This window comes from Myotis lucifugus, unplaced genomic scaffold (assembly GCF_000147115.1).
Source record: "Myotis lucifugus unplaced genomic scaffold, Myoluc2.0 scaffold_166, whole genome shotgun sequence".
Taxonomy (NCBI): Eukaryota; Metazoa; Chordata; class Mammalia; order Chiroptera; family Vespertilionidae; genus Myotis; species Myotis lucifugus.
In genome coordinates, this window is record NW_005871214.1 from 1451495 (window position 1) to 1464654 (window position 13160).

The window sequence follows — 13160 nt, forward strand, 5'->3', positions numbered from 1 at the left end:
TAGGATTGTGTGGAGGAGGAAAAGGGACTTCTAGATGTGGAGGGCCGGAGAAAGCTTCATAGCGATGGACTCCATCTTTTCCTTTTTATCATACAATCGTAGTTAATTGACAGTCCTCTCAGCTCAGTTCAACATATGGATCACTTGTGTCTGTCTTTTTCTTCCTATGGATTTTCAGTCATGTGATCCTGTCTTTTGGAGGACATAGCAAATTTTAATTGAATGCCAGACATTGTGTATACTAAGTTGTAGAGACTTCAGATGAAGTCTTATTTCAGAGAGAATTTACCATCGCCCTGCTGTCCAGACGGAATGGTGGGTGATCAAAATGCTATTCCATTTAGTTATTTGCTGAGTCAAGGCTGACGTACAGCTCTGGTGAGTCTCATTCTTGCACTGGTTTATCTCTGACCTGCATTTTCAACAGAAAACCCATTGTATTCTGTGAGCCCCTCCCTCAGAGGGTGCTAAACTCTAACCTTGGTCTCACAAGAGTGGAAAGCTTCACTCTGCTTTTCAGAGGCTGGGTTTCCACTTGCATTTAAAAACCCCCGCTCTGAACAGCCTCAGTATTCGGTGAAGTTCTCAGGGGGAGGCAGTCTGAATGCTCTAGGCCCTCCCAAGTCTTTCACCCAAACGCTGCTGCTCTCTCTCCCTCCGTTCCTGCCAGACTTGCACGTGCATCTCAAGCTGGGATGCTCGGCCTCCTGCAAATGCCCCGAGTGTAAAAGTGGCTGCGGAAGCAAATCTTCCTTCTCAAGTTTCCCGTCTCCGATGCCTCAGAACTTCCGGTTTTCCTTGCCCCAGCAGTTCGCAGCATCCTTCAAAGACATAACTTCTGTGTTTTATTTGGCTTTTCCGATGATTCTGTTGGGAGTGCTGATCTGCTGACAGCAACTTCGTCCGCCCAGAAGAGGAAGCAATGGGCCTGGGGAGGGCGATGGATTTGAATACAGGAAGTGACCTGCTCGAAAGAGCAGCCCTGGTCTTCCCGTCACCAAACCCGCCGGTCCTGGTGATCTTTCTCAGGGACGTCATCTATTCCTTCCATTTCTCCTGTAGTTTCTCCTCTAGCTCCTCCTTCACACTTTACTTTATCGGTTAATACAAAGTTCAGCACCCATCACTCTTCTTCCTCTGCACATTCTTCCGGTAAATCAGCTCTCCCGGCGCCAGCAGCCACCTGTGTGAACGGCCCCGAGTCCGTGCCGAGAGCACTGCCCTGTCTCTGGATCTCACTCTCCAGCCACTCACCTATGCCCGCCTGGACGGGAGGGAGGACTGATGGACGGAGGAAAGCAATGCGCAACTTCTCCTGAGAGGGGAAGAAGAGGGACAAATAATCTCAAAAGTAGGGGTATTATGTATCTGGGAAAACAGAAATACTGACACTAAGAATGTGAGAGAGGTTTAGACCAGGAACTGGCCTGCAGAGCACAACATTTGTGTCTTAAATAAAAGACCTGTTGTGTTGTTGTTTTTAAAGAGAGTTTTAGATTCACAGCAAAACAAAGAGGAAGGTACAGAGATTTTCCATACACCTCCTTGCCCCCACACATCCATAGCCTCTTCCATGATCAGTCTCTCTCACCAAAGTGATATATTTGCTATAATTGATAAACCTGCATTGACATACTATAGTCACCCAAAGTCCATAGTTTATATTAGAGTTCACTCTTGGTGTACATTCTATGGGTGTGAACAAATGTATAATATTATGTACCTCTCGTTATAGCATGTATTTTCACTGTCCTAACAATCCTCTGTGCTCCTCCTGTTCATCTCTCCCCTCGCCTCTGCAGCCCCCACCCCCTGGCAACCATTGATCTTTTTACCTTTCCATAGTTTTGCCTTCCCAGAATGTCATACTGTTAAAATCTTACAGTATGCAGTCTTTTCAAATTGGCTTCTTTCATTAAGTAATATGCCTTTAAGATTCCTCCGGAGAATACCGGAAGGAACGGTTACCGAAGGGGAAATCTCGCGAGATGTCAGCCGTGAGTGCTCACGTGCTCACGCGGTTGACCGTTATTGACCGTTATTTAACCGTTAAACCGCCCCCTCGCCTCGTCACATCACTCCGTCCCGCTGTCGGCGCAGGTGGAGCGGCGTCCCCGCCTTTTCTGAAGTTCGGAGGCCGCCATTCTGGTCATCCCGACTGACCGCACGAGAGAAGATGGAGAAACAGAAGCCGTTTACCTCGTTCGTTCCGCCGAGGGTGAGCAGCAGCCAGGTATCTGCAGTGAAGCCGCAGACCCTGGGAGGAAAGTCGAATTTCTTCAAGAGTTTCAACGAAGATATTGAAGATGGCACTTGTTTTCCATTTGCAATGACTAATCTCTCCAAACACGGGAAGAACATTGATTCCGATGCTACTTTACAGAAAGTTAACTTTTTGGCCATGCTTGAACAGAATCCAGGGGCAGCGAGCAGACGATATTTAAAATTGATGAAGGAGGTTGAAAAGATTAAGAAGTGGAAAGTGAATATACACTCTGAACGGAAGCAGAAAGAAAATGAGTTGCAAGAAAATAGAAAGATGGTTGAAGCACAGCGGGAAGCCATTCAAGAACGACAGGTGCGCCCCGGGCGGTCTGGCTCAGCGGATAGAGCGGCGGCCGGCGGAGTGAAGGGTCCCGGGTTCGATTCCAGCCAAGGGCATGTTCCTGGGTTGCAGGCTCGATCCCCAGTCGGGGGCGTGCAGGAGGCAGCCGATCAATGAGATTCTCACTCGTCAATGATGTTTCTATCTCTCCCTCTCCCTTCTTTGAAATCAATACAAACATATATTTGAAAAAAGAAGAAAAAAGATTCCTCCGTGTCTTTTCATGGCGGACAGCTTATTTCTTTTTAGTTGTGAATAAAATTCCATTGTCTTGATGTACTACAGTTTATTTAGCCATTTACCCACTAAAAGTCACCGTGGTGGCTTCCAAGTTTGACAGTTCAGTGATGACGGTTATGAATAAGGCGGCCGGAAACCTCTGTGTACAGGTTTCTGAAGTTCCCTGATGACATCAGATACGGGGCATCTTTTCATGTACTTATTTGCTATCTGTAGATCTTCCTTGATGAGATATCTGTTAAGGTTTGGGGCTCATTTTTGAAATCAGATTATTTTCTCTTTGTTGAGCTTTAATATTTCTTTGTATATTTTAATGTTAGTGAAGTCTAGCTTATTATTTCATTCATAGATTGTGCCTTTGGTGTTGTACTTTAAAAAGTAATTGTCATGCCCAAGGTCACCTATGTTTTCATCTGCATTATCTTCTAGCATTTTTAGTTTTGCATTTTATATTTATCTCTATAATGCATTTTGATTTATTTTTTTGTGTGAAGGGTATAAAATCTGTATCTAGATTTTTTTTTTTTTTTGCATGTGGGTGTCCAGTTGTTCTAGTGCCATTTACTGGGAAAACTATTTTTTCTCCTTTGTATTTTCTTTGCTTGTTTTTCAAAGAGCAATTGACTAGCTTTATTTGGGTTTATTTCTGGCTTTCTACTCCATTTTATTGATCTATTTGTCTATTCTTTCATCAATACCACACTGTCTTTTTTTGTTGTTCTTTTTTGCTTTTTAAAAAAATTGACTTGAGAGAGATAGAAAAACATCAATTTGTTGTTCCATTTATTTATGCATTCATTGGTTGATTCTTGTATGTGCCCTGACTAGAAATCACACCCACAACCTTGTAATATTGGGTTGATGCTCTAACTGAGATCTGGCCAGGGCTTACTACCACACTGTTTTAACTGCTGTCACTTCATAGCAAGTTTTTTAGCTGCGTAGTGTCAGTCCTCTAATTTTTTTCCCCTTCAATACTGTGTTGGCAATTCTGGGTCTTTTGCCTCTCCCTATAAATTTTAGAATCCGTTTGTTGGTATCCATAAAATAACTTGCTGGGATTTTGATTAGGATTCTATTGAATCTATAGATCAAGTGGGGAGACCTGACAACTTGACATTTTTTCTGTTTATGAACAGGCAGTCTCTCTTCATTTATTTAGTGCTTTGATTTCATTCACCGGAGTTTGATAATTTTCCTTATATAGATCTTATGCACATTTAGTTAGATTCATAACTAAATATTTAATTTAGGGGGTGTTATTAAAAATAGTATTATGTTCTTAATTTTAAATCCACTCATTTATTTCTGATACATAGGAAAACAATAGACTTCTGTATATTAACTTTGTATCCTGCAACCTTGTTATCATCACTTATTAGTTGTAGCAATTGTTTTTGTTCATCTTTAGATTGTCTATGTAGATAATCATGTTATCTGTGAATAAAGACAGTTTTATTTCTTCTTTCTCAATATCTTTTTCTTCCCTTTTTTGGTCTTACTAAATTAGCTACAACTTCTAGTACAGTGTTGAAAAGGAGTGATGGCAGTGAACATCCCTGCCTTCTTTCTGATCTTAGTTGGAAAGTTTTTAGTTTCTCATCCATTAAGTATGATGTTAGTTGTAGGATTTTTGTAGATTTTTTTTAAGTTGAGAAAGTTCCCCTCTATTCCTGGATTGTTGATTTTTAATCACAACGGAGCATACATTTTAAAGCAGAGAAGAGAAAGGAAGTAAATTATAAAAATGTGATTTTCTAGTGAGACTGGTATGAAATCATTTTAAGATTTATAAAGATTTTGAGGACAGTTGTTACAAGGGGAAATGTTTTGTTATAAACTATGACATAAATACCTTGGAAATATAGATATTATAAAGGCAGTATGTCAAGTCAGAAGAGAAAATAAAGATTATTTAATAAATAGTGTTGAAATAACTGTTTAGCCATCTGAAAAATAAAATAAAATTATATCCAAACTTAAAAAACTTTAAATCAGTATAAATTTTAGATAGATCAATGATTTAAAAGTTAAAAATAAACCGTAAATATGTAAAAAAAGAGGCCATTGGAGATGACAAACAATAAACTGGGGAAAATATGTACAGCTAACACCATAGATAAACCACTATATAAAAAGGTCAATAACATGCTAGACAAAAAAGAGTTAGGGCATGAACATCTTATAGAAACAAGTTTACAAATTAAAGGATTCTCAATCTCACTCACATAAAGAGAAATATACAATTTAAAACCATAGTGAGACACCGTTATTCACCTATCACATTCACAAAGGTTAAAAACTTTTTAAGAAGTTGGCAACATACTGTATTAGCGAAAGTGTGAAGAAACAGGCAAACTTTCTACATTACTGATCGTTTTTTTAATTGGCATAATCTCCAAAAGGGGAAATTCAGCAATTTCTGTGAAAATTACAAATGCTCATATCCTCTTATCCAGCATTTCCCCTTTAGGACTTCAATCTTGATATCAATTTGCTAAATAATGTATTAATTGTGGCACTGTGTGTGATGGAAAACTTTGGACAATAAATATCCACCTATAGAGAAACTGGCTAAATAAAATATGTTTTATTCATACCACCAAGTAGAATGAGATGCAGCTGTAACAGAATCATGGGGCTCTTTTGCACAGATGCAGAATATCCCGAAGATGTATTGTCAATGTTGAGATGCAGAACACAGTGTGTATAGCATGTTACTCTTCATGTAAAACTTTCCACAACAGAACATATGGGTATACTTACATATTTGGAAATGTCTAAACTCTAGAAGGGCAGAAAAGAAACTAGGACTTGCTTTTCCCTAGGACAGGGCCATGGGTGAGAGGGAAATTTTATATATCCTTTGCTATCTTTTGAATTTTAAACCACATGACTGTATTTCCTATTAAAAATAAATTACAAAATATCTTTGGAAAAGTAAACACATTTTAAAACCTCAGTGAAGTCAGAAGGGAGTTTGCCAGAGAATGTATTTCCGCAAGGTGGGGGGTGGGTGAGAGCCTGGATGGCTTTTAAAGGACATAGTTGGAGAGTTTTCTCAATAAGGAAAAGAACACAAACATATGCAAAGTCCTCCTCAGATTGTGAGTGTTTCTTCCCCGGCCCATAAAAAACTGTTCTCCTTTGCTGAGTTCACAGAGCCGCACTCATTTCCTGTCTCTCTGCTGCCTGCACTAACTGGTGTCTGACCTAAACGACCTTTACTGTCAACCAGGGTGAGGGTGGTATTACTGAGAAATGCCTGAACTTCTCTTTGAAAGTTTAATGCTGAGTAAGCTGCTCCTACTGAATGTGCATGTGTACTTGTGATGTTTCCTTTAAAATAAAAATAAATGTATTGGGGTGACATTGGTTAATAAAATGATATAGGTTTCAAGTGCACAATTCTATGATACATCATCTGTATATTTCAGTGTGTGCTCATCACCCAAAGTCAAATCTTCTTCCGTTACCATATATTTGGCTCCCTTTACTATCCCTTCACCCACATCCTTCTTCTTATATTATACTAGAGGCCCAGTGCATGAGAATTCATGCACTGGAGGGGGGTGCCTCAGCCCGACCTGCCCCTCTCACAGTCCGGGAGCCCTCAGGGGCAGGAGGCGACCCAGCGATCAGGGGAAGGTGACGCCCAATCACACCTCTGCTGCTGCCACTGCTGGCAGCACAAGCCTCGGCCGACCCTAGTTACCTGAGCCTCTGGCGGCCCTGGGCGGCTGGGCGGCTGCCATCCAAGGCTTGCCTATGCCTTGGGCCAGCCCTGGGTGGCTGGTGGGCTAAGGGGTCAGGGGGACTCCAGAGGCAGGCGTGTGGAGTGGCCGGGCCCGCCTGGGGGCAGACCCGGCCTTGCCGCACGCCTGCTGCCCCAGCGGGGCTGAGGGGACTGAGCGCCACCATCTTGTGGCTGTGGGTGCTGCCATCTTTGAGGGAGTGGCTGTCAATTAGCATATTCCCTCCTTATTGGCTCTGGGCACCATCTTTGCAATGGCGTGAGGGTCAATTAGCATATTCCCTCTTTATTAGATAGGATTTTTATTGATTTCAGAGAGGAAGGGAGAGAGAGATAAAAACATCAATTATTGATCAGCTGCCTCCTGCATGCCCCCTTCTGGGGATCAAGCCGCAACTGGGTATGTGCCCTTGACCGGAATCGAACTTGGGACCTTTCAGTCCTCAGGCCGACACTCTATCCACTGAGCCAAAGCAGCTAGGGCCCACCCCTTCTTATGCTGAGTTTTCTAAGGATTTAGTTAAAAGCAAATGCTCCTGTACCTTTCATTCTCCTTTGAAGTTGGTGTTCCAGAGACCTCTCATTTCCCTCAAGGTTGCTAGGTCCCAGAGCCCTAGGACAAAAAGAGCCATCCTTTTATTAAATTAGTTTTTGCTATCTTTAATAGTCCTTCGCTGTAAGCATCTTCCTCATGGCTTTAGGAGAATATATCTTGGTTTCAGTAGCACCTCTCCATTAACTAGCTTTGGTTCTAGTCCTGCTTCTACTTCAGCTCTGCACTGATAGCTATGTTAACTGCAAGTAAGTCAATTAGTACTTCTAGTCCTTACATATACAAGTAGGGCATTGGAATTTTAAGTCTTTAGACCTTTCCACATCTGAAGCTCTATGACCCCAGGGAAATAAATTCTTTCCTTTACCACAACTCTAATGTAAGTAAATAAACCTTGTCCTTTCTATTAAAAGTAGCAACTTGAAAAGTCTATGGAATAAGAACTTTCAATCTGGATAGTTAAAAAATAATGGATAGTTTTAAAAGACTAATATGCCTGGATTTAGAGCTCAAATATTTATCAGAATTTAGAATATGGTAAAGAAGGCCTTTAATACTCATAATTAATAGAAGGAATATGCACTGTTCAGTTCAAATGTTAATGAGACAACTCATTAACAAGTTAGAAAAAAAATTAAGATACCTACCTCACACCACACATCAAATAAATTCCTGACAGCATAAAATTATAAATGTAAAAAACCAAAGAGGATAGGGAAAAACACAGATAAAAATTTATTTAATTTTAGAATAACAAATACCCTTCCAAGCATGATCCAAAAGTAAAAAACAATGCCATAACCGGTTTGGCTCAGTGGATAGAGCGTCGGCCTGAGAACTGAAGGGTCCCAGGTTCGATTCCGGTCAAGGGCATGTACCTTGGTTGCGGGCACATCCCCAGTAGGGGTTGTGCAGGAGGCAGCTGATCGATGTTTCTCTCTCATCGATATTTCTAACTCTCTATCCCTTTCCCTTCCTCTCTGTAAAACAAACAAACAAAAAAACAAGAAAGTGATTGATATATTGGCTACTTAAAACAAAAATGTCTAAACTACATACTTGAAGTTATAAAAAACTTTTTAAAAAAAGAATTCACAACATATATTTTTGAATTATGAGTAACCCTTAGAAATCAATGAAAAGATTTTAAAAAAACATTAGAAAATACAGTTGAAGCATGGTTAAGCAAGTTACATTAAAAAGGAGAAATACAGATGGCCAATAAACATGAAAAATATTTTACCTCACTAGTAATAAGTGAAATACCAATTAAAATAAAAATACCTTTTAACCTATAAAACTGGAAATATTTGAAAAGAATGATAATAACTAGTGTTGATGAGGGTGTGAGATAATAGCTACTTTCATACACTTTAAAGAGAATATAAATTAGTTCAAACTTTCTGGAGGGCAATTTGGCAAATTGATATAGCATTTTAAAATGTGTATAGTGACATTTAATTGTTCACTTCTAAGAATTTATCCTAAGGAATTAACAGGATAAATGCGCAGAAATGCCTGTACAAGAAGTTTCTTTAGTGTGTCATTTAGCAAAACAAAAGATTGGGAAACCTAGCCTGGCCAGCATGGTTCAGTGGTTGAGCATCCACCTATGAACCAGGAGGTCATGGTTCAATTCCCCGTCAGGGCACATGCCTGGGTTGCAGGCTCAATCCCCAGTGTGGGGTGTGCAGGAGGCAGCTGGTCAGTGATTCTCTCTCATCATTGATGTTTCTGTCTCTCTCTCCCTCTGCTTTCCTCTCTGAAATCATTAGAAAAGAAAAAAATTATATAAAAAAAAAGATTGGCAAACCTAAATATTTGCCAGTTAGGGGAACAGGAAGTTATGTAATAATGCAAGAAGATGGACGGAGATGTCCTCAACATATTAAGTAAAACAAAAGATTATGTAATGGGGTTTGGGGAGTAGCGGGTAACATGCGGTTTTCGGTCGCCGCCGCCATCCCCCATGGCCGCCTGGGCCTTGGTCCCGAGTCCCGCATCCACCTGCTGCGGAACTTGCGTACGGGACTAGTGCGACATAGAGGCATCCTGGGCGCGCGTGGACGAGATGAGGGGTAACGCTGAGAAGCTCATTGACTATGGAAAGCTGGGAAACGCCAAGGAAAGAGCCATGCGCATGGCTGACTTCCGGCTCACAGAGAAGGACTTGATCCCAAAGCTGGTTCAAGTGCTGGCCCCTCGGCACCAAGGTCAGCTACACGAGAATGCTGCAGATCCCAAATCGGAATAAGCAGGATTGGGCCAAGATGGCAGTGATGGAGTAGAAAGGCAACTGCCTCCCATCCCTGCCCCTGCCTCGCAGAGACAGCCGCCTTACACGTCTAAACCAGCTCCTTCGTGGGCTGCGGCAGGACCGGCAAGCAAGCACCCACAGCTCCCACACACCTGGGACACCAGGGAGTTAACTGGAGCCAAAGAGTGTGTAGCCTCATCAGTGCCCATGAGCATAGGCCTTTGGATCCCTTCATCTCTAAGAACTGGAGCTAGAGTTGTGAAGTGGACAGTGTTAATGGAGCCCAGACCTGTTGGGTAGCCATATAACCTTCTCTTTGCACAATAGGTAAAATTCCTTGTATGAATATATGTACACTGATTTTTTTTCTCTCACCTTGGGATTTCTGAGAATGAGAACTACCCAAATGCTCTGTCTTCATGGGGTAGTAAATTCACAGCATATGTTTCTGTCTCTTAAATCCAGTTTTTTTTAAAAAAAGATTATGTAATGGAATGTATAGCATGATTATCTCTATGTACATTTTTTTCTAAATGTTTATATTAAAATATAAAATCAGAACACCAAATGTTAATCACTATCATTTCTGGATGTTTCAAATAATAGGGAATCTTTACTTTCTTGTTTATGGCTATCTGTATTTTCTGATTATTCAAAAATAATGAGCATTTATTATTTTTATTATTGGAGAAACAATAAAACCATAACCCTCCTTCCCAAACTGACGTACGATCCTTAGAGATAAAAAGAAAACAATGGTAGATGAGCGATGCAGATATTTCCATGACATGGCTTTTGTTACCATAGCAAAGTGCACACAGGAGTAATGTGCAAACTAAGCAACTGTGTGTCTTGTCTGTCTGTCAGCTGTTTCAGCAAGATTTGCTTCCTCTATTGCAGGTGAGAAGCTGAATTTTCCAGTGAACTTCCAACAAAATTGCCACTTCACCAGGTGGGTTCCAGAAATAATATTCTGAACAAGATATGTCAGGGAGATGGTCTTTGATTTCCATTTTCCACCGAGAAAAGACGTCTAAGGCAGAGGCCACATTACACTTGTTCCTTCTGTCTCGCTCACTCACTTTCGTTACCCACCCCACCGCAGCCTCACCTCCTCCATTTCTTCTTGGACCTTTCCCTCTCTTCTTTCTTCTTTCCCTTCTCTCCCTACTGCCCCTTGCTTCCTTTTCAGTCATTTTCTCACCAGACATTTCCTGAGAGTTTCCCAGGTGCCACGTACTGAGCTGGGTGCTGAAAGCAACTTCAGACTCACCAAGGGGCATGGGAACAAGTCCTGTCTCCACTCCCTGCCGGTGCTGCCAATTCCAAGGCAAAATGGAAATGCTGGGATGTCGTGATTTGCTGCACTTAATGCTGAAATCCTGGCATGGGTACTGTTATTATATTTTTAAATATTCCATTTGAAACATCAGTGAAACAATATGTTTCAAAAGCACACATTTACAAGCCTGTTTCAACACATTAAGCAAATACATAAGTTATTAAAGATATAAACATTAAATGTTTAGTATTAAGCTATTACAAATTAGCAGGCAAATGAACAATATGACAAATAAGCACTCAAAGTACAAATTTAATTAAATTTGAAAAATATATAATTGAAATATCATAGTTATGTTATTTTATTAAGTGCTTTGGTGATATTATTGTTGAAGCGCCAGTGTATTTTTATGCATTTTTTAAACCGTTGAAAATACTCTTTTTAACTCGATGCTAGTGAGTGAATAGTGAAAAACTATTATAGAGTAACTATTTCCTTCTGATTCATAGACCTTCAAGTGTAAGATTTCTTGCTTTATAACTGAGGAGTTCTGGGGGCTCTCAAGAATCTCTTGATGTGTGGTATATACACATATGTGTTTTGTGTGTGTATGTACATATTTGTGGTATGTGTGGGATATGTGTGTATATGTGTGTTGCGTGGGATATAGTGTGTGGTGAGTGTATATGTGTGTGGGTACACATGTATGTGTATGTAAAGTGTGGGGGGTCTGTGTGCATGTATGTGGTGAGTATGTGTGGACAACTATGTGTGGTATGTGTTCATGGGGAAAGTATGTGGTGTGTATATGTGGTGTGTAGGGTGTGGAACAGGCAGAGTTCCTAATCCTGCAGTTTGTCTCTGAACATGGATCCTTCCCCACCTAGTCTAGGCTGACTGTGATCATGATAGGGGCATAAATGGAATGCTGGGGACCAGCTATAATTGTAAGAAATATTAATCATAAAAAAAAGAAATATTAATCATGCTCTGTTAACCGTGATTGTTTTATTCTGATTAAAGAAGGCACATTTTAACCTGGCTGGCAGTTTCACTCAGGGCATGGGAGCTCATCTGGAAATGCAGCCCATCCTCCTCATCAGGAGCTGCCTATTATCATGGAAAGATTAACAACCCTGTTGCAGAAACCACAGCCACCAGGCATTTGAAGATCCCCAGCCCTTTGCATATCACTAGCCCTTCAACCCCCAGCCTTTGCATACCCACAGGCCTTTGCAAATATCCAGCCCTCATTACCTGTAAACTGCCCATTTGGCATACCCTTCCCCATATAATCATTGTCTTCCTACCCAATACAAGTGGCTGGCTTATGGTGGGGTGCAGAGCAGATTTTTGTGGATGACTTGCTGCTCTCCCATACTGCCGGCAGTATTGGAATAAACGCTCATATATGAGTCAACCCTGGCTCTGCCTAGTTAGCAGCCCAGACCCATTGGTTGTCCGATTACAATCAGAAGGAAGTCCATGTCCGTGCTTTGTTTATCCAGGCAGGGACACAGTGACACAAGACCAGTGCCTGTTTGTGAGGCTGAAGGCCTGATAGAGAGTGCCAACCTCCAAGTCACCCTGCAGCTGCCAGGTGAGGGGAGGGCTAGGCAGCTGCCTTACTAAAAAGAAAGCCCCACGGGCTCTGGGAGTCCCCAGGGAGGTCAGAGAACTGGGCCTCAGAGGGTATCCTGTCCAGTGTTTGTCAACCTGGGGCTTTCACATTGTAGTGAGTAGCAAAATCACTTCAGTGGACTGCAAAAAGCTGTTTGTAAAAAGTAGAATAGAAAAGTGTAGATTACGCTAGTAAGAATAAGTACAGATTCTTGGAACTTTTATTTTAAGTGTGTGTGTGTGTGTGTGTGTGTGTGTGTGTGCGCGCGCAAGTACGCATTGGGATATGATGTAAGAAGAATTTGTTATCATTAGCTGTGGTCACTTTACATTTTTACTTCATAGTGAGAAAGTGGAGGGTATCTGAGGAATGTGATCTGCCTTCTGACGTCACAGCTAGTGACGGGAACAGTCCTTCCATTACCTTACATGCGGTAGAGCCAGCCGTGAGTCACTGAAAAGGACTGGAATAATAGCTTCTCTCTTCCTTTAGTGGAAAATAGCATGTTTAGTCTTTTTAAAAAATATTATTGCTCCTCAACATTTTCAAACTTTCTGCAATTTCCAAATGAGAGAATTGAACAAGTTGCCTGATGTTCAAGGTTCCCTTCAACTTTGAAAATTCTAGAGTTCTGGGGGCAGGAGGGAGGGAGGGGGTTAAGAGATCAACTGAAGGGCTTGTATGCATGCATATGAGCATAACCAATGGACATAAGACACTGGGGGGTAGGCAAGCCGGGGTATTGTCAAGGGCGGGGGGGGGGAGGACACATATGTAATACCCTTTGTAATGCTTTAAGCAATAAAAAAATAAAAATAAAAAAAATAAAAAATAAAAAAAAGAAAATT

General features: G+C 41.2%; 1 pseudogene; it reads left to right on the forward strand.

Annotated features, from left to right (window-relative positions):
• The first annotated feature begins 9090 nt into the window (after positions 1-9090).
• Positions 9091-9581, forward strand: LOC102437302 (annotated as a pseudogene).
• Positions 9582-13160: the final 3579 nt, after the last annotated feature.